The sequence below is a fragment of the Larimichthys crocea genome, unplaced genomic scaffold, assembly GCF_000972845.2.
Source record: "Larimichthys crocea isolate SSNF unplaced genomic scaffold, L_crocea_2.0 scaffold747, whole genome shotgun sequence".
Classification (NCBI taxonomy): domain Eukaryota; kingdom Metazoa; phylum Chordata; class Actinopteri; family Sciaenidae; genus Larimichthys; species Larimichthys crocea.
In genome coordinates this window covers 19,574-40,988 of record NW_020859859.1, presented here as the reverse complement: position 1 = coordinate 40,988, position 21,415 = coordinate 19,574, and positions in this window count along the sequence as shown.

Here is a 21,415-nt window from a genome sequence, read left to right as displayed (position 1 = left end):
GCGGGTGGGGGAATTTTATTATTTCCGTTCTTTATTCAGGGAAACCTTGACTGAGCAAATTGCTCTTTTACAGCAATGCCCTGATCACAACAAAACACAAACAATATACAATAAATAGCCCAAACGGTTGACAGTTAACAGTTAAAACAAGATCAAGTTAAAACAGGTAAAACCAGTTAAAACAAGTTTAAACAAGATCAAAAACACAGTTTAAAACAGTTTAAAGCAAGATCAGTTAAAGCAAGAACACTGTATATTTCCCATACCATGTATTAAAACTTTAAAATGGTTTACGGACACAAGTTTGTCTAGTTTCAGTGTCTCTTGCAGATGGTTCCATTTAGTGGGTGCATAAAACTGAAAAGCTAATTTGCCAGCCTCTGATCTTATTTGGGGTGTTTCTAGTGTCATAAAACCTTGTGACCTTGTGCTATATGTGCAGTGTCTAAAATGTAAAAGAGAAGTGAGGTATGATGGTAATTTGCCTTGTAGTGCTCTGTAAATGAAAAGGAGGCAATGTCTTTCCCTCCTCTCATGGAGAGAGGACCATCCTACACTCTCATATAGTTTACAGTGATGTGTTCTAAAAAGGTCACCAGTAATAAAACGTATAGCACTATGGTAAACTGTGTCAAGAACTTTCAGAGTGGATGGAGATGCATGCATGTAAATGATATCTCCATAATCTAAAATTGATAAAATGGTTGTTTCAACAATGGACTTTCTGCTCTTAAAAGAAAGGCAAGACCTGATTCTATATAAGGCACCCAGCTTAATTTTTACCTTCTTTGCGAGCTCAATCACATGTGTTTTAAAAGAAAGCTTATTGTCCAACCAAATTCCCAGATATTTATAATTTGCAACTTGCTCAATCTGGGTTCCATTTAGAGAGAAAATTCTAAAAACATTAAAATCACACACTCTTGATCTCGTAAAAAGCATGAATTTAGTTTTTGATTCATTAAGAACCAATTTAAGACTATTAAAACAATCCTGAACACATTTAAAAGCAGATTGAAGGTATAAAACAGCTTTGTCAATGGTTTCAGCACAGGCATATAGGATTGTGTCATCAGCATAAAAATGGAATTTGCAATGTTCAAGGGAACCACATATATCATTAATGTATAGAGTAAATAATAACGGGCCTAAAATTGAGCCTTGTGGGACCCCGTTTCTTAGACCTAGTGCCTCAGAAGTCAAACCATTTAACTTTACAGCCTGTGTTCTGTCAGACAGATAATTCTGAAACCATCTAAAGGAACCATCATCAAAACCCAAAAGAGAAAGTTTTTCTAGAAGGAGAACATGATTGACAGTGTCGAAAGCTTTTGACAAATCAATAAATAGAGCTGCACAATGCTTTTTAGAGTCTATGGTAGTAGCTATATCATTTATAACAGAAGTTGCAGCAGTAATGGTGCTGTGGCCAGCTCTAAAACCAGACTGATATGGGCTCAGAATATTGTTTGCAGAGAGAAACGTACCAATTTGCTCATTTACAAAAGACTCTAACATCTTGCCTAAGCAAGGTAGCTTGGAGATTGGTCTGTAGTTGTTAAGCTCATTTACACTTCCTCCTTTGTGTAAAGGGGTAACTAGCGCTGATTTCCAGGCTTTGGGAACAGAACCAGAAGAAAGTGAGACATTAAAAATGTGTGTTAGAGGTTCAGCGATGACAGGAGCTGCTATTTTTAAGAGATGAGAGTCTAACTGGTCTGCACCCATTGAGCTCTTCATGCACTTGGAGCTACACAATGCATAGAGAACTTCATATTGGCTTAACGGTCTAAATGAGAAGACAGAGTCAGAATCATTATTTGAGGAAATAAAGTTCTCTTTCTGGGTTAGGTCATACTGATCTAAGCCTTGTGACACCATCCCACCAGCCTGATCAAACAGTATGCCACACTTAATAAAGTGATCATTAAAGGCGTTACATATTTCAATTTGTTCTTGGATAACTTTAGAGTCCACCTGAAGCTGTTGAGGGAGTGTTGGTGGAGAAACACCTTTAAGGGATTTAATTACTTTCCAGAACTTAGCTGGATTACCACCACAGTCAGACATGTTGTGTAGGTAGTAGTCAGACTTGGCCTTCTTAATCAAGTAGGTACAAGAGTTTCTTAACTGTCTAAAGGTCTGCCAGTCTCCTTTACTGCCAGAGGATCTTGCAGCTGCCCAGGCTTTATTTCTTTTGGAAATAATCTCACCAAGATCATGAGTAAACCAAGGGTTGCATCTATTTTTTACCCTAAGTGTTTTAAAAGGGGCATGTTTATCTGCAAGTGTATTGAAAATTGACTTGAAACGGTCAGATGCTAGCTCAGCATCTGGAATATGGACTAATGAATTGAGATTACTTGCATACAGGTCATGCAGAAATGCCTGTTCATCAAATTTTCTAAAAGACCTCTTACAGATGTACAGTGGCTCTGATTTTTTCATTTTTCCATTTCTAATACAACCGACTGGGCAATGATCACTCAAATCCAAAGGAAACACATAGACATCTAAATACAGATGTGGTCTGTTAGTAAGGACGAGATCAAGTAAAGATGAACGGCTGGGGAATTTCATGTTTGGACGTGTTGGTTCCGTAACTAATTGAGTAAGACTTAAATCATTGCAAAGGTCTTTTAAGTCATCAGCTGCTGGGGACAACCAGTCAAGGTTAAAATCCCCTAAAATGACAGTTTCAGAATGTAAGCCTACCAAAGTTGATAGCTGTTTTGATAGACTATGTAGGGCGTCTGGACTGGCAGAGGGGGGGCGATAGACACCCACCAGGACTATGGAGTGGCCACCTAATTGAACCTTAATAGCTAATAAATCATACTGATCTGGGACAGAGGAGGAGACAATAGTAGAGCAGTTTATCGTGTTTCTAAAATAAATTGCTACGCCACCCCCACGTTTAACTCTGTCAACTCTACCGATATTGTAACCATCAAGATTTATGTCATTATTAGGAACATTGCTATTTAACCATGACTCTGAGATCACAATAAAATCAGGGTCAGAATCATATGCCCATATTCTTAGCATGTCCATCTTTGGTAACAAACTTCTAGCATTTATGTGCACCATGCCAAGTCCTTTACGCGCCCTAAAGCTACTTGAGCTCGCTGTAGCAGGCACGGGACAAACTACAGTTGGCGTAGTTGTAGATAGTGGAGAGATAGCAGGCATAGTTGAGGAGTGAGAGAAAGATGCAGCGAAGTTTTTGAGTGGGGTATGACAGTGTATGTAGGTGAGATTAGATATAATCACCCCATGCTGAGAAGAACAGCGGGCTCGGAAACGAGAGGAAGAATCACAAGGTATAACCTCAATAGCAGAAATATAGCTATTAGGACCTCTAGGGCAAACAGAGGGCTGGTTGTGAGCAGATGTGGGTGTGAGTGGCAGGAGGGACCTGAAGGGGGAGCCCTCATGAAAAATAGCACGCTGTGGTTCAGTCATTGGGGGAGAGGAGGGGGGCTCCGGTGTGAGGGTGGGGGTAGTAGATAGTCAGTCACATGGAAAGGTGTGCACCGCGTGCTGCAGGTTAGCAGACAGCATTTGGCTACCCCTCTTGTTTGGGTGGATCCCATCACGTTTAAAAAGAGAGTCACGATCCCAGAACAAGTTAAAATTGTCAATAAAACCAAAGTTGTAGATCCTGCTGGCGGCTTGGAGCCAAGTGTGAAGGCTGAGGAGTCTACTAAAACGGCCAGCTCCACGACGCACAGTCGGGATGGGGCCGGATATAAAAACAGACTTTCCACAGTTCTTTAGGGCGTCAAAAAGGAGTTTAAAATAATTTTTAGTGCGCTCAGACTCCTGACGGGTGGTGTCGTTCGTTCCCACGTGAACAATGATCCTCTTAATTGAGGTCGGGAGCGAGTGCATCATTTCCAGAAGTTTATCCAGAATGTGGGGGACTGTGGCTCCAGGAAAACAGTGTGTGGCTGCATTTATGAAACGAATGTCCCGGGTTATGGAGTCACCGATGATCAACGTGGTGGGAGGAAAGAGGGGACGGGGGGACGAGATGTGCGGGCCGCCTGATAGACGTTGAAGACGCTCCGTTGGCGCTGCCTCCCTCGGCTTAGAGGTTGACAGCCCGGAGTGGGGGGTCTGTGCAGGTGGACAGAGGCGAGGAGACTGCTTCAGACTACCTCCAGGGAGACCCCCAGACCGTCTGATTACGGCTTCCTTCAGCAACATACGGCGGTCATTTACTGCAGAAGAGCGACGAGTGGCCTTACCATGGCTCGCTGCAGACGCTGCTGAAGTGACTTCAGGGCCAGGTGAGGTGGAAGCTGCAGGTGCATCGTCAGGATGGACGGAAGCATCCTTCGGGAGAATGGTGAAGCGGTTTGAGATAGCCAAGGGCGGTTGTGGATACGGACCAGCCGAGACCCTGCTGCGGCCGCGTCGCACCACTTCTGTCCAGGAAGGTCGGGGGCAGGTGTTGGCTCGGTTCGGTGTGGAAGTGTGAACCGGAGTATTTGTCCCGTGTCCGCTGTAAGCCCCTGGATCGGCTGATGGTGTCTGGGTGGCTATCGGTAGCGTTGAGGTATCCAGACTCGATGCAGCAGCCCTGGTGGTGCCCACGGTCTCCACGTCCGGCTCCCGGTCCAAGGAGAGGCCGCTCTTTTCACATGGACGGTCCTCCGGGCGGGCAGGTAGAGGTGACATGCCGGTGTGCATCGTTGCCTGCCAGGGGAGGGTGGCCGCGGAATCCGAGACCACCGGAGACATGGGTGAAGGAGGTGATGGTGCTGGTGGAGCAGTGAAAGTTGAGGACTGTAGATGTGAGATATGTTTTGACTGGGCAGCAGCAACCGAGACAAAGCCCTCGATCAGCTGATCCCTTTTTCGGAGCTCCGACTCAAGACGATGGATCTCATTCTTCAACTGTGAGTAAGAAATGGTGCAGTCCACGCACACAGCCATAGCAGTTGGTATTGTGAATAAAAAACACAGTTAAGTTGAAATAATCCAGCGATCGGAAAAAGCGTTAAAAAAAAGGTTTTGTTTGGCCGAGTAGCAGCGTGTGAGTCCTGTTGGTATCAAACTGATCGATCACCAACTAGTGTCCATCAGAGGTGTAAGGGTTAAAATCTTCTTTCAGCCCATTTAGAAGTGTCAGTATAAAGAGAAAGCAAGACGATACGATAAAACAAAGGCCAAAAACTTACTTAAAACAAGATAAAACTCAGAGCCGGTGTGGAGCGCCTGTCAAACCCGGGAAACGCCGGGCCGCCGTAAACTTGGAAAGTGCCGTGAACTGCCGAAAAAACAGGTGGTGCCACACTATTGCCACACTAATGTGTCCTAGTCACACTGTACCTTGATTGTTTCCTTTTCTTGCAAGATGCTTTGGATTAAGAAGTCAGCTAAATGACTAAATGCAAAGTAATGTAAGATAGCATTAACGTTGTGTATTTGTACCGTATTCAATTGAATATAAGTGCAAAATCATTGCAATGTGTATTCATTTTCACTTTACACAGCATAGCATCTTTTTTGTAATGTACAAGCTCATTCAAATAAGCAATATTTGGTAGTAAAATGTCAATTTTTATTAGGGAATAAAAGTAATTTCCTAAAATAATTTGTAGATGACTGGATGGCAGTGAAGCATTTATTTTTGTCATACTTTTTGTTATATGGTATGGTTTGCATGCATGCATACATGCATGTGTTCGTGTATGTATGTGTCCACCTTTTTTTAAACCTTTATTTAACTAGGAAAGGTCCCATTGAGATTAAAAATCCCTTTTTCAAGGGAGTCCTGGCCAAGACAGAACATCAGCACAAACAAAGAACAAGTCAAACTAAAACAGACACAAGACACAGAGATAATATTACAACACATAGTGGTCTAAAAAATTTAAATGCTAAAAATACAATACAAGTCATGAAATCAACAACAACAACAACAACATGAGCTAAAACAACAACATCTGGATGATTCATTATCTTGCTCTTTCAACGTGGAGTTAAACATTCAAAGAGATCAGATCTTTCAGTTTTAAAACATTCTGTAAGACATTCCAGTCAGAGGGTGCTGAGTACCCAAACGCCCTCTTCCCTAGCTCAGTACGAACATTTGGTACCGATAAGATATAAAACTCCCTAGAACGCAGCGAATATTTTTTAGAAATAAAAGAACAGAGGTATGTTTCATGTCACTTGTGTGTGTGATGTGGGTTTCATGTTATTTTTAGCTTCACTGCATCTCTCAGACCAGGCAATGTGATAATGACCTAGATCTGATTTTCTAACCAGGCTAACTGTAAGGAAACTTGACTTTCCTTTCAATAAAATAAACCATTTCACTAGCAAAGACCACAACATCAACAAGGAACATTGAAAACAAAAATATTGTGAAGCTTAAGCTTGAGTGAAGCTTCGGTTGGGACAGGTGGAGTGGAACTGAGATCTTTGTTATCTACACAAATGTAGCAGTGATCGTTTGGGAAGATCACCCATCCATGATTTCCATCAAGTGCTATTCCGGGAGGCCAAGCTGACAGGTCAGACTCTAAAGGAGTGACCAGAGTACTAGGCAGGAGAAATGACAAGGACAGTAGACCAGGTGGAACTACAATCGAGTAGAACCTTGTCTGGAGTCAGATGAAGGAAATAAAACGAGTCAGAAATGCAGGCAGATTACACTTTGCTCTTGTAGTACATATAGATATAGATATAGGTACAGTTAAAAAACAAAAACTGAGAATTTGACTAAGGTGAACATAGACATAAATGTAGATAAACATTAAAACTATGTACATATAAAACTATGTAGATATAAAATATACATGTATGTTAATGTATATGTATGTGTTATGGAATTTTCTATCCTTAGGTTACACAGGGTCATGCGTAGGCTTTGAGGTCCTAGACAGTATTAGTTGTTTGGCTTTGCTTGAGAACAGTAGGTGCCAGTCTATCTGAACACTGTGGTGGCCAGGGTCGAAGAGGCCTAATGTTGCCTTTCTAGACATAATGGATAGCTTGCCGTTGATGTTTCATTAACATAAACAGACATCTGTGTCTCCAGACTAGAATATGCTGACGGTAACACTAACATGGGTAAAGACATTCTCTTTGACTAGTTCTGGGCATATAGTTTGTAATTAATTAATTTGTGGTGTTATCTTGGGGTTTAAAGTCTAACCACCAGGATGAGTTGGGCAGAAGGTGAGACAGGCTCAGGCACTTCTGATGTACTTTGATGTCTCTATTTCTGCTAAGCCAAGTGGCAATAAAGACATCAGAGGCTCCTGAACACTTTCTTTCCTCCTGACCTCACCATTGACCTTTGATTTCAGCAATTTCTCCACAACTGTATGTAAATGTATATGTATAAACAAGGATAACATTTTGACACTGAATAAGAACATGCAATGAAATGGTGCAATGGAGTATAGTGCAGGGATGATGCTAGGAGCCCTGGCTAGAGCATGTTTTTGTGGTTGATGGAAGTGGACAACTGGGGGCACTAGCACCCTAGTGGAGCCCTGACTAGAGTCAGTTGCTGTAAAGCCACATTCAGACCAAATAAGCTGCTACAGCCATTAATTTGAGTGGATATAGTGTGTTTTGGCTGCAGTAGTGTGGACCACAGGGGGTTTGCGGAAAAACACACAGTCGTCTGTGGCAGAGGAGTTGAGCTGGATCCAACTTTTGGAAAAAATGCAGCATCATGTTGCGGCTGCCAAATTAGATGATCAGAACAGGCAAATTGATACTGAGGCTACCCAGGTGGAGTTCATAGACTAAACCAGTGATTCTCAACTGGTGGGTCGCGACCCAAAAGAGGGTCGCGGACCTGTTCTCAGTGGGTCGCGGGCCTTTGCCTGGGAAAAAAAATGTTAAGAACAAAATCCTGTGCTTTTATTTTGAAGTGGATTTTTTATGCCGCGGATTGCCGTCTATTCACAAGCCTTGTAATGTTAATAGACACCCACCAAACTGCACCATCTTTTCATTAAATAAATTTGAGAAGTTGAAAATGTTCCTCAATTTGGGTCACGGCCAGGGACGGACTGGCATACCGTGCATTTGCCCGACGTGCTATTTGGGCCGATAAGTCCCGATATATATATATTTAACGAGTAGATCACACACCCCAAACACACTCTGGGGCTTAGCGATGGACAATGTGGGCCGCGTAGGAGCGGGGGGGGGGGGGGGGGGGGGGCTGGTTAGGCTAGGGCGCACGGCGCATCAATGGCGCACGAGAAAAAAGTTCGCCTCGGGCCAGGGCCGATTTTTTGTCCCAGTCCGCCCATGGTCACGGCTTGTCCTTTAGGGGTGATGGTGGGTCCCGAAGCCAGACCAGTTGAGAACCACTGGACTAAACTATGATAATCACCTGTTGTGTTCTGGCTTTATTGATTTCATGTACCGAGTTATTAGGGCCCGAGCACTGCGATGCGAGGCCCTATTGAATTTCGAATGTTTATTATTTTTAGGGCCCAAGCACTGCGGTGCGAGGCCCTATTGAATTTCGTATGTTTAGTATTTTTTTCTTTTTATTGAGTGTGCGTGTAAGGCGCACACTGTATGTTATCCACCGCACTTATTATTGAGTGTGCGTGTAAGGCGCACACTATATGTTATCCACCACGCTTATTGAGTGTGCGTGCAAGGCGCACACTATATGTTATGCACCGCCCTTATTGAGTGTGCGTGCAAGGCGCACACTATATGTTATCCACTGCACTTATTCTTATTATTTTTCTGATCTTTTTTGTCTCGCTACTCCTCCCAGAGTTTTTGTCGCACATACACAAAATGGGTATCAAAATGTGCGGCTCGGGACGCCGCCAAAGCAATCCTGTGGGGGAAAAATACATTAGAATCTGTATTTATTAAAAAAATTAAAGCTCAGAAACTCTTAAATCTGCAGAAACAGCTATCAGAACTGGAACAACAACATATTAAGAGCAAAGATCCACAATTACTCACACAGATGAGACTACTCAAACAAGAAATAGACAAGATTTACTGTGATGAAGTAGACAAAAATCTCAGGTTTACAAAACAGAGATATTACGAGGCAGGCTCCAAAGCATCCAAGCTGCTAGACTGGAGGCTGCGAAAACAGCAATTAGAAAATACGGTTTACAAGATTAGGGACCCTACCACAAAAACAGTTGCATGTAAACCAGAGGACATACAAAAAGCATTTGAGAAATTTTACCAGACCCTGCATACCCAACCTGCACTGTATGACCCCGATAAAGTAGAAGAGTTCCTGTGCCAACTGGACCTTCCCTCCCTGGGGAAATTGCAAAATGAAAAATTAATAAAAGAAATATCTGCTGAAGAAATTGATAAGGCGATCTCCTCCCTGAAGTCCTCTAAGTCTCCAGGGACAGATGGATTTCCAGGAGAATGGTATAAATCGCTGATGGAACAATTAACACCAATACTACATAAAAGCTTCAATTACACCTTGAAAGAAGGACTCCATCCTGGAGGGAGGCAACCATTTCAGTGATTCCAAAAGAGGGTAAGGACCCGAAGGAATGTGGATCCTACAGACCTATCAGTGTTCTAAACCAAGATTACAAATGATATGCAGCTGTTTTAACCAAAAGAATGGAGGAAGTCATACCTTCTCTGATTGATGAAGATCAAACCGGGTTTATTAAAGGTAGACAAACTCAAGACAATATACGGAGGACCCTCCACATTACTGAACATATAAAAAAGGATAAAATCGGAGCTATCTTACCTAGTTTGAATGCAGAGAAAACATTTGAATCGGTGGGGTGGGAATTTCTTTATACAGTTATGGAAAAATTTGGCTTTCACAAGAAATGTATTAAATGCATCAAAACACTATACACGTCTCCAATAGCCAGAATTAAGGTAAACGGAAGCCTGTCAGGATCTATTTACTTGCATCGCGGCTGTCGTCAGGGCTGCCCAGCCAGCCCTGTGCTCTTAAACCTTTTCATTCAACCACTTGCTCGTAAGACAGAATCCTCGACCTGAAAAGATACAGAACACAAAATATGTCTTTATGCAGATGATGTCCTGGTCAGCCTAAAGAATCCAGAGTCAGGGATACCAAGACTAATGGATCTATTGCAGATGTATGGAACCCTGTCAGGCTACACCCTTAATGTTAGTAAAACACAAGCCTTGACGTTCAACTTTGTGCCATCATTAGCCCTTAAAAATGAGTACAAGTTTAACTGGAACTCTACCTCTATTAAATACTTGGGTGTTAAATTAACAAAGGACTTCACACAGTTATTCTTGGAAAATTATGTAGGTATTAATTCCCAGATAATGGAGGATCCAGGAACTTGGTAGCAGAATTTTGACAATAAAGACAAATATTTTACCTAGATTACTTTATTTGTTTCAGTCCTTACCTATTTGTGTCCCTGACAATCAATTCAGAGTATGGGATAAGATGATATCCTGTTTTATCTGGAATGGCAAAGCCCCCAGGGTGAGATATAAAACCTTACAGCTGCCAAAGTGTAATGGGGGATGGGCTTGCCAAGACTCAAAGATTACAACTTAGCAGCACAAGTGAGACCACTGATACTCTGGTGTAATAAAGGCTACTTGGCAAAATGGAAAGAGGTGGAGTTATCTCTGTTAGACAGCCCTATACAGAGTTTATTAGGGAGCCCAATGTTGGCTAAACAATATGACATCCAGAGCCAGTGGGTAAAATTTTCTATAGAAATCTGGTTTGGCCTTGTGAAACAACTCAATATTCAGAAAGAAATTCGAATTTTAACGTGGCCAACCCACGACCCAGATTTCAAACCAGGTATGAGTGATGGAGGCTTCATTCAATGGGCAGGACAAGGACTCTCCACACTGTGTCTGCTAATCGAAAACCAGGATTTCATGGACTTCAAATCCATTTCAGATAGATACGGCCTTGCTCGACAGGATTTCTATAGGTACCTTCAACTCAGACACTACTTTGATAAGAACATTAAAGGACTCTATCGTCCAGCAGGTTCTCGTGGTGCACGACGTCCATTACGCATATTATTACTGTCATTATTACTACCATATCTGCTACTGTGGTCATTTTATCATTCATTGTGATTCATTGTCATTTTGTCAGTCATTGTAATTGTACAATATGTTTGTGTTGATTTGTCCTGTACACGTGACGTCTGTCCGTCCTGGGAGAGGGATCCCTCCTCTGTGGCTCTTCCTGAGGTTTCTTCCACATTTTTTCCCTGTTAAAAGGGTTTTTTGTGGGCAAGTTTTTCCTCACTCGAACTGAGGGTCTAAGGACAGAGGGTGTCACTCCCTGTACAGATTGTAAAGCCCTCTGAGGCAAATGTACTTTGTGACTTTGTGCTATACAAATAAAATTGATTTGATTTGAAATTGTTTTGACTCTTACAGGAAAATATATCAAGTATTACCAAAATGTTTATTAAAGCCTATAATGCAAAACTTCCTAGAAAGACCTGTTAGATCCCGAGTTACCCCTGTACAGGTGGTTTCGGCCCAGCTCTCCGTCTCACGGGTCCGATCCTCAAGCCCGTGGGTCTTACCCTATCGGGACGGTTTAGAGGGCTGTTTAAGCTGGTGGCGAGGAGATTCGCCTAGCTTCTAACTGCCTTCATCCGAACGTCTACCCTGCTTACTCTAGTATAGCACCTGACCGAATAGCCCCTGTGGGCCAAATACTACACTAGCCGCGTACGTTCACGGCAGCTCTCCTCTCATTGATCTGTGCACTTGGTATGGTGCTAGGATATTTTTTAGTGGCTCGGACAGTGAGCCCCAAGGATCCGTTAATTTCAGTGGGCTAGAGTAACCTATTAGAACCTTATTAGATGTTGAACACACTATACCTAGTGATTACGCCCTGTAGGAGATGTCATAAATGTGAGGTCCACAACTTAATCTTTAACTGCAGTGGATATATTTATTGCATAGTTTAGCAAGGGCAAGCATACAGTTTAATTCATTCAGTTCTGATTAATCCTATCCTCTAAAATCACTATCCTTATATTAATAAATTTGATAACCTGATACGATGGCTGTTGCTGAGTTACTGAGGTTGGTCCAATTTGGAGAGAGGAAGGGAAAGGGTGAAGCGGTGATCAGTCGATCCAATCCTTTCATGACTGCCTAACTGCTGGATTTCATTGAGAGTCCCTGGCTTTGTCCAAAGCCCCGAAAGTCCCGACCTCCACAGTTTCTCCTTGGCAGGATGAACACGAAAAGAATTCTGGTTGGTCCAGTCGAGACCCACAGCCGGTTTGGGGTGGTTAATCCTCCTACCCTCGGCTCCCTCTTGCCAGCTGTGGCTCCCCAGATTCTTCTCTTTGCGATGTTAGGCTGTTCGTCTATTCCTTCTCGGTGGTTTAGAGTTTAAGTCCGTAGATTCAATGCTCCCGTTTTGGTCTGTCGTCCAGCATGTCTCGAACTTGGGTGCCGGCTGACGAGGATAACCACGATCTCCGTTGTGCAGCAGTTCTTATACTCCCTGCTCGTTGGATTTTCCCCTATCAGGCTACAATGGGTCACTTGCCGGAGTCCAAACATATTAGGTGGTAGCTCATCCTCCTTGTTCATTCCTCCAGATGTTTCCTGTTTGCTTCACTTGTCCTTTCCCTCTGGTCCTAGTTACTCAACATTTCTTGGCCCAACCTCTCAGCATGATTTTGTTATAGTTACTCACTTAGCTATTAGCTGTTGCAATGATTTCACAATCTCCAGTAGTCAGAACCAAAACACAGTTATAATCACAATCTTTTCTTATGGTTACACTCATTTTAACATTTCATCCTTACATTTTCTAATACAGAATCATCATTGATCATATTTCAGTTTAGCTCATTTTTCTCTTTATGTATTACTCACACTCAGACAGAAAGTCCCCAATTGTCCAGCTCAGAAGTGGAAAATCCCAAAATGTCCGAAGGTTTATGCCATTACCGGTCATACCAGAAAGTCCCCATGACCATCACATTAACTCCTTCATTGTTTCGGCGGATCAGGGATCTCAACTTACTTGACACCCCCTCCTTGAGATCCCCCGCTGCTCCTGACGCCTATTCTTTAGGCCTCGGGGGACAAGAAATCGTCCCCCTCGCCGTCATCTTGGAGAAGCAACACGTCCGGGTTCTCCGACGGGACTGGTGACAGCTGAGGCGGTTCTGGAGATGCGTCCCACCGATCAACGACAAGTAGTTCATCCATGCATGGAGTTTCTGCTTCCACATCTGCCGCTGGGGTAGCCCTGTCGCTGAGATCTAACTGAGTCAAGATGGCAGTGACCCTAGCATCGGCTTGCTCCTTAACCTCCTGGTATGCCTTGGACACGGGATCCTCTCTTTGCAGGGTTGGTGGCTCCTCCGGTGGGTTGCTGCGGTGGCTCAGGTTCGATGTCCGGGTTGGCCTCCGCTGCTAAGTTATCCACCGCCATGGGTTCAATTTCAGAAATCTCGCCCGCTCTGTCTTCCCAGCACCACACCGAACCGTCCGTCAGTCAGATGTGCTGTGGACACTCGCTCTCCCCCCGGGAACTCCCATATCTTGGTGTAGACTGGATAATGGATACCATTGGGGTATTCTGTTACGACTGCCGTCCTCCCGGACTCTGCCTTCAGCGAATTCCAGACCACCTCGGCTCTGGTTTCGAGGTCTATTGGGAGCTCTGGCACTATCATCGGCGTGTAGAGCCCATCTTTGCGACTCATTATGCCTCTTGCCGATTGGATGGGAAAATGGCCCACGTAGCACTCTGTGCACCACAATGCAGGCGTAACATCCCAGAGGATTTTGGCCTGGTCCAGGGTGAGTCCACAGCGGATACAGCCCGCTCCGTTCTGTTATGGTAGAATAACACATTTTTTAGTTTCAGCAGCATGTTTCAGCATAGCAAGCAAGCTTAGAGGTGTTCTTTTCCCTAGAGAGTCCCTCTAATCCCTCTAGTCCCTCTAATCTCTTCCCGCGGCACGTCTTTGAGCTATTGCAGCCAGCCAGGGGGATCGCAGGGTGATCGGCGGGCTTGGTCCCGGGCTGCTGGTAGTTCTGGATCTAGGGAAGAAGGCGGCGTAGGTCATAAGCCACATGACCACTACTATCTGGTTAACTCGTTTCATCCAATACAAAACTGCCATTACGCCCCAACCTAGGCACCAGAGGGTAGCGGCAACGAGCTTGATCAGCCAACGCCTTCTGCCTCTTTCTTGTAGGCCTGTGGTCAGGAAGGCCACGTGGCTTAATACGCCTATGATTATCAGGGCTTCGCATAGTGTACTGGCAATTTTGAAGGGTGGGTAGAAGATGTTTACTGTGTCCAGGATCATCCAGAGCACAATTGCTGTGCCTTGGCAGATCCCCTTCCGATCGGTGGATATGGTAAAGCGGCCCAGCATGTAGGTTGCAAACATGGAGACTCCTAAGTCCTGCACTCCACCCCACATACAGTAGTAGCAACTTAAAAGTTCCCGTTCAAGCTGAACGCCAGCTGAATGGCAGCCGTCTTCCAGCTGAGTTCCAGCTGGCTCCCTGCCAAGTCCCGTGAACGGAGAGACCCCCCTCCTTCTCCTGGGCGTGTCTATTTTTTACTGTAACTCCACCCACTCATGTGATCACAGAACTTATTTACAGTTGTTCTACCTGGAGATGACGTAGCTTACACACCTCGTTAGCATTCTCGTTGCTCAACCTTTTGTTTGCGCTTACAGTAACAGGCTTATTGGTCTCCCAGTGTCACAGATCACAGAGCGGAAAATGCAGCTGGTTTGACTACTGCATACTGTACAGTAGCCGTATGATTTGAGCGTGTACATGAATTGAAATTAAATTTAAGGTGTTTATATCTAACATGTCAGCATTCACCAAATCAATAGCCTTGTGATTTGAGTGTGTTCATGAACATGAATGACTCCTTTTCATTTTCGTCCATTCCATAGGCTAAATGGCGTAAATGGAAAGAATATTGTAGTGACCCGGAACAATGAAACTACGAAGCAACTGGTTTTGCTGGACTTTATTCCTAATCTGGAACACAGGCTCCTGTGGCCGTAGCCAACGGCAAAAAAACAATAAAACCAGGCAAGCACAGCAGCATATAACATTAACACATTAGCTACTTCGTGCCCCTCATCGCCATGGCAACTGCCATGACTGACAGGCTTCACAGCCTCTAACAACGCCACCCCCCCAGGCGTCACCCCATACACTGCAGCCTAACTTACTGAACACAACTCAACAGCCACAGTGTATACACAGCCCGTTACAATATGTATGAAATAAGTGAAGTATGTTTGGTCTTAATAAAGTTTGCAGTATATATGTTATGTTTTTATTCTACATGGACACCACTGTTTATTTTCCACTATGCCTCCCTCCATTATAATAATACACGGCACAGCTTTTTAAAGTCCAGAGAGAAGTCTGTTGCAAAAGTCCACGGTGACTCTCCTTTGCCAAAACGTCTGTATGTCCTCGACGAGCTCCTGTTTTGTGCCTGGCTTAGCCTCCTTGCGAATAAAGTGTTTCATGGAATGCCTAAATATATGTTTGATGGTTTCGTAAGCTTATACTGCAAACTTTATTAAAACCAAAAATACTTGACTTATTTCATACTTGATTCACCCGTAATTCTTTCGATTTGCGCTTTATACCATTTAGCCTATGGTCACTGTTTAAATCAACAACATCTAGGCTATGTTACGGACGTTACGAGCGGAGTTTTCTTTAATAACGCGTTTATGTTGGCATGTTCTTGTTGCTGCCTCACTGTTATCTTATCACAACTTTTTTTTTTTCCATCAACTGATCCGCTGATCAGCTGATCAGCTCACCCCGGCGTATCTGTTCAGATGTGTCTTTAGACAGTCGACGGTGAGAGCGGAACATCACTGCTCCTCCCCGTGGACAAATGAGGCATTGCAGCTGGTTTTCAAACAGACTGCTTAGGGGCGTTTCCAGTCGGGGCCTCACTGACTACGTCATCGCGGGGGATTACATTTCGGTCACGCACCAGCCAAGGACCTGTGACGGACCTGTGACGGACCAGCCACGGTCCCGTCACGGTTCCGTCACGGAAACACGGGAACTTTTAAGTTGCTACATCTGTAGTAAGGATGACCACTCTCGCACACCCTTGTAGTAAAGCCAGTACTCTTAGCGGTTGATCGGGGCTCCAGTGGCCAGTGCAGCAGTGGATCAGCCATATCGCCAGAAGAGCATACAAATCTGCTGTACTCACTCGGAATAGGGCTGTACTGTCTGCATCCGTGGTGTTGTTAGCCATGTTTAACGAGTCTTTTCCTTTTTTCGTAGCTGGTTTTCTATTTTCTTACTTATCTGTTTACTAAGGCTGCCTATGCTGCTTCTTCGTAGAGTTCCGGGACTGCAACTGGCTAGGGCGTGCCGGGGTTGAGTTTTTATACTCTATCTTGCTCCTCCCCTTTCCAGAGGAGGGGTTTCTTGTCTTCTTCCTTCTTTGCAGATTTTCTCCTTGGGCATGTGATTGCTTTAGCTCCGCCCTTGACCAGGGCGGCTACTATTGCTCCTGCTATCACGAGGCCAACCAGCATCAGCAGATAGGGCCACAGTTGGGTGAGTAGGTTAGTTATCCAGCCCTTTATTACTCCAACTCCTTCTTCAATGATTTCTGTGGCCTCCTCGATTGCTGCTGTTGCAACCCCCTTGACTGCCATGCCCGCTCTCTCGATCCAGGTGCACTCATGTTTTTCCTTTCCACTTCCGCAGTGCATCCAATGTTCTGCCGGGGAGTGACAGGTCCCGTTGTTGTAGATCTGATTCGGTCCTAGCCATTCATACCCAGTAGTTTCATTGCCCTCACACAGGCTCTTTCGGAAGGCATGTCCTTCTGCTATTATGATTGTTGGGTCAGCTACAAACGGTACCGTCTTTCCCAGTACTTCTTTTCTTTTTGACATTCCATGTCCCATGATTACTTTGGCATATCCGACCCCCGGAGAGTATGCTCTTACCCACTCGTCCTTTATCTTTTTCCAGACCACTTGGCTCCCATGGGTGTCATACTCGTCTTTGTAGTGCTGTAGGCAGTGTATCTTCCATTCTGGAACATGTTGACAGTGCCTTCTTGCAAGACTGACAGTGCAGGTGCTGTTGGCGCGGTCACAACTCATAGCCCATGGTCTTGGACTAACTATGGGCACGGGTTTGCTCCACATCCCCGGCCATATGTCTCGGTCTTTGGAATAGACTGTAGCTATGTACTGGTACTGTCCACCGTTGTCCCTCAGGGAAAGCCCCTACGAAGTGCTGTAGCGGTGTGACCCATATCCAGGGCAAGGTGCTGTTCAGCCAATCTTCGTGGTACGCATTTGGTATGGTACCATATGCCCCCTTCTGGTCCATGAACCATGGTCTGGTAGCTGGTGTTATGACCATGTAATTCTGACCATCACACTTCTTCCCGGTGTTCCAAAAGCATGGGTTTAGGCTTCTTAATTGTTTGTACACACAGTCTCTGGTGACGTTCTTGATCCATTGTGGGTACGGGCCCTCTTTGGGTTCAAAGCCTGGATCTATTAACTTCAAGGTGGATTCCTGCATCGGTGCTTTTACTGGTGCAGCTGTGCCTGGTGGTGGGGTAGTACCTGTTGATGAGGCATTTTCTTGTTCTGGGGACTCATCTGGGGTTGAGGTTGTGGGAGCTTGTGCATCATTACAGTCGGTTCCCTCTGTGGTGCTGTCTTGGTTAATCCCTTTCTCTTTGGGTCTCCGATTTTTAGGGGCTCAGCTACTGGTAAGATCACATGTGAGATTAAGGTTCCCCCAGAACGTCCATTTGGGGAGTGCAGCGGGACATGTGTCGTTTCGTGGTGGTGCTGGGAATATGACTTCTTCTTCCCAGTACCCTTGGTTCTCCAGGCCTGCCAACGGCCTACATCCCCACGTGCAGTACCATCCCGGTTCTTCGGATCCTGCCTGTATCCATGTACATCTCACAGTTTTTGTTTCTTTGCCTTTTAGCTTTAATACCTGTAGCATGAGTCCTTTATCTTCCATTTGTTGCAGTGTCTGTAGCACCTCCGTTCCGTTGGTTGCGTTTCTGTCTTTAGCTGTGTTCAATTTAATTTCTGTTCCATCGAGTGCTGCTAACCAGTTTACCCACTCTCCCTCTTGTCTTCTTGTGGTGAGGTTGAGCCAGGTCCGGTTCTTGTCCCATTCCATTAAGATGGTTCTCGATTCCACTGTCCAGCAAGCCTGCTGCACAGCTTTAGTCGTCCCATGTTGGACCCTGGTATGGGTTAGGGCCCAAGGGTGACTGCCATAATGGTACAGGATGGCCAGGACGGCCACCAGTCCTGCCATTACTGCCATTACTTTCGCCAGGGTTTTTATACACATGCAAGCTTTTTGTCCGGTTGAGCGTTTTCCTTTGTCAATGTTTTCCTGTTCCAATTCTTCTAGGTCCGGTGGGTGAGGCCCTTTTACTCTTGGCCTCCCCCTCCAGGCCTGGGCGTGCAGTAGCGGCAGATCCATCCGTCCTTGATTGAATAGGACCAGACAGTACTCCGCTTCTTGTTCTTGCTTTTCCGGGGTTTTCTTTGTACTGTCTCTAGTTGCACTATGATAGGAGGTGCTCCCTTTATACCGCCGCTCGAGGATCTGGTGGTTCGTTGCCTGAGGAGTGCTTTATACACTGGTGATTTGTACCGGATCTCAGGGTCCAACCCCTTCCACGCCCATTTCCAGCAGGCAACCAGCATCTGTTCCGGTTTGGGTAGGGGTCCCTCAGCAGGTGTTCTTCCTTCTCGATATCCCCCAGTTATGAGGCTGTTATATGCTTCCCAGAAATGCTCCCCGTCCCCTCGGGCTTGAGTCAGCATCGTATACAGGGGTTGTTTAGGGTGGTACCGTTGGGTTGGTGACTCGATGGTGAGGTTTGTCAGTCCAGCACGCATATCATGTCTTAACGCCTGCTGTTGCTGCCAGGAATACTTATGGCTATCAATCAGGGGTCGTCCTGCCGAGACATCCATTCTGCTGGTGACCCTCACGTGCTCGTGCTGGTTCTCAACCCTGGATCTCCTTCCTTTTGGGCGAGTTGTCGATACATCTCTGGGCTGTTAGTCCAGATCTTTCCCGACCCTAGCCAAAGGTCAAAATACATCCCCTGCAGGGGTTCGGCGTAATTGGGCCCCCATCTTAGTTTGAATAATTTTCCTTTGGTTGCTATGTAGGCCGTGTTTAGTATCCACATCAGGTTCTCTGGACACCTTGGCACCGGCTGGTATTTGGTCGTTGCGGGGTTATAGGGCATGTACTTCTGCAGCTGCATTCCGTCCAATATTACTTCTCGCCGCACCGTTTCACCCGAAACTGATGGACCTGGGGTTGACAGATCTGGATCTCGTCTGTACTCCCAGTTGCTACAAAAATACCCTGCTGTGCCTCGGTTCCATCCTGTGTCGAAATCTTGTCTAGGCCAGTCTAGAAATACTATGTGGTTTGGTAGCACCAAGCTTGGTGGGCTCTTCTTATTGCCGGGACTGTTCAGGGTGAAGTGATCCAATCTAACTCTCCGTTTAAACTTCTTACTCATTTTTCATTGACTTTTGGGTTATCCGATTCCTATATTCCTTATTCTCCGGGCTGAGGTTTCTTCTGTGATTTCCCTTTTCCAGGGAATGAATGCCAGAACCATGAACCCAGTCGTTTGATTGATCTCTTTTCCGGTGCTTGCTTTGGCTCTTCTGGCTTGACGTCTTCTATTACTGTTACGTCTGCTCCCACCGAGTAGATTCCTCTGTATGGGACTGCTATCATCTGAACCGTTATTTCCACCTTTGTTGTTTGGTCCGGCCTTATGGGCGTGGCTGCTCTGCTGGCCACCCTTCCCGGCATTTGCAAGAGTCCGTCCCTATGCCACGCTTCTGGTGTGACTTGGTACTGGGCCCTTTTTGCTTTTGCCTTCGCTCCGGAGTTTCCCCAGGCGTCCAACCCCGTCACAAAGTAATGCAGGTTAGTCCCTCTAGCCCCTTCTTCTCTTGGGACTTCGGGTAATTCTTCGGTCGGGATACTTGGGCTCTGGACAACTTCCTCGATTAGTCTTCCCCACGTAGTGAGCTCCCAGGGTCCTTCCCATCCTTTCTCACGGGCCTGCTGTCGATCGTCATCTGTCAACGTCTCGAGTCCTGTAGTGTAGCCTGGTTGCGCAGGGTCCCTGAACACTCTCATTACCAACGGGACTTGGTTTGTGGAAAATGGTGGACATGCCATTTGCCCATACTGAGGGATGTAAGGCCATCCATGGTGTATTGCTTCCTCCAAAAGTGATCTCCTTCTGCCGCATCCCTCAGCTATCATGCTATATCCATCCATCTCATCAACTCTTATGTCCGGGTACAGGGCTGGCGCTGATGGGCTGGTGTCCTCGTATCTTCGTGGCTCTGCGTTTCCGCTCCTCTGCAGTGCGGCTGCCGCCGCGGGTAATGCGCTCCAACCTCCTTCTCCAGGTGGTGATTCAAAGCCTTTCAATGCATCCAAATACCTCCTTACTTGCCAACCTTTGGCTCTGCTCACCTGCAGAAGTCTCCCCGTTCTCAACTGGATGGAGCAACCGCTACAGTGCAGGATGTGGGACCCATCCCACTGACAGCTACACTCTGATGGCTCCAATTTCGTCCCTCGCAGATCCCATTGAGTCATGATGATCAGCCTGGGTAGTTGGGCTATACGGCATAGTCCACAGACGTAAGCATCCATCACTTTTACTGGTTTGTAGTGCATGCTCTTGAATTCTCTTTTTGATCCATCTGGCTTGAGTGGTTTCTCACTCCCTGGTCCCTCCCATTGGACGGACAGGGTGGATGGCCTTGAGCAAACCACACAGGTATTCTTTACTTCCTTCCATTCGATGATCTCCTTCTCTTCTGACAGGAATCCTCGCTTAGCGCAATCTAGTTTTCTCAGTCCTCTGCATGCCCAGAGTCCCGAGGTTGTCCTCCTTAGGGCTACCACCCCATAGACGGTGGCTACTCTGACGTAGGGTGGTAGGTTCTGTGTGTTAGTAGCCATTCTTGGTTCCTAGTTCCCTCCTAGCTTGGAACAGGCTTAAGCTGCTCTACTCCCTGTATTCCTTTCTTCTTTAGTAACACTGTGTTACTATATAAGATCTTTTCTACTAAGTCTGATACTTCGTACTTAGCTTTGACTGCAGTATTCGTGGGGTGGTCGCGTGCTTTGATCCACACTCTCTGTCCGACTTCAAATGGGACTCTCAGTCCTGGGGCCGCCTTTTTCTCCTCTTCGCCCCGCCCTACCTTCTCTGACACGAATGGGCGTCCATTTAGCTCCTCTGAGGGGTAGGGCCTGTCACTTCGGTGTCGGTCGTTCAGGGCCTTCCCCACCTCCAGGGCTTTGGTGCTCCATTCTTTGGTGTTAGCATTTTTCC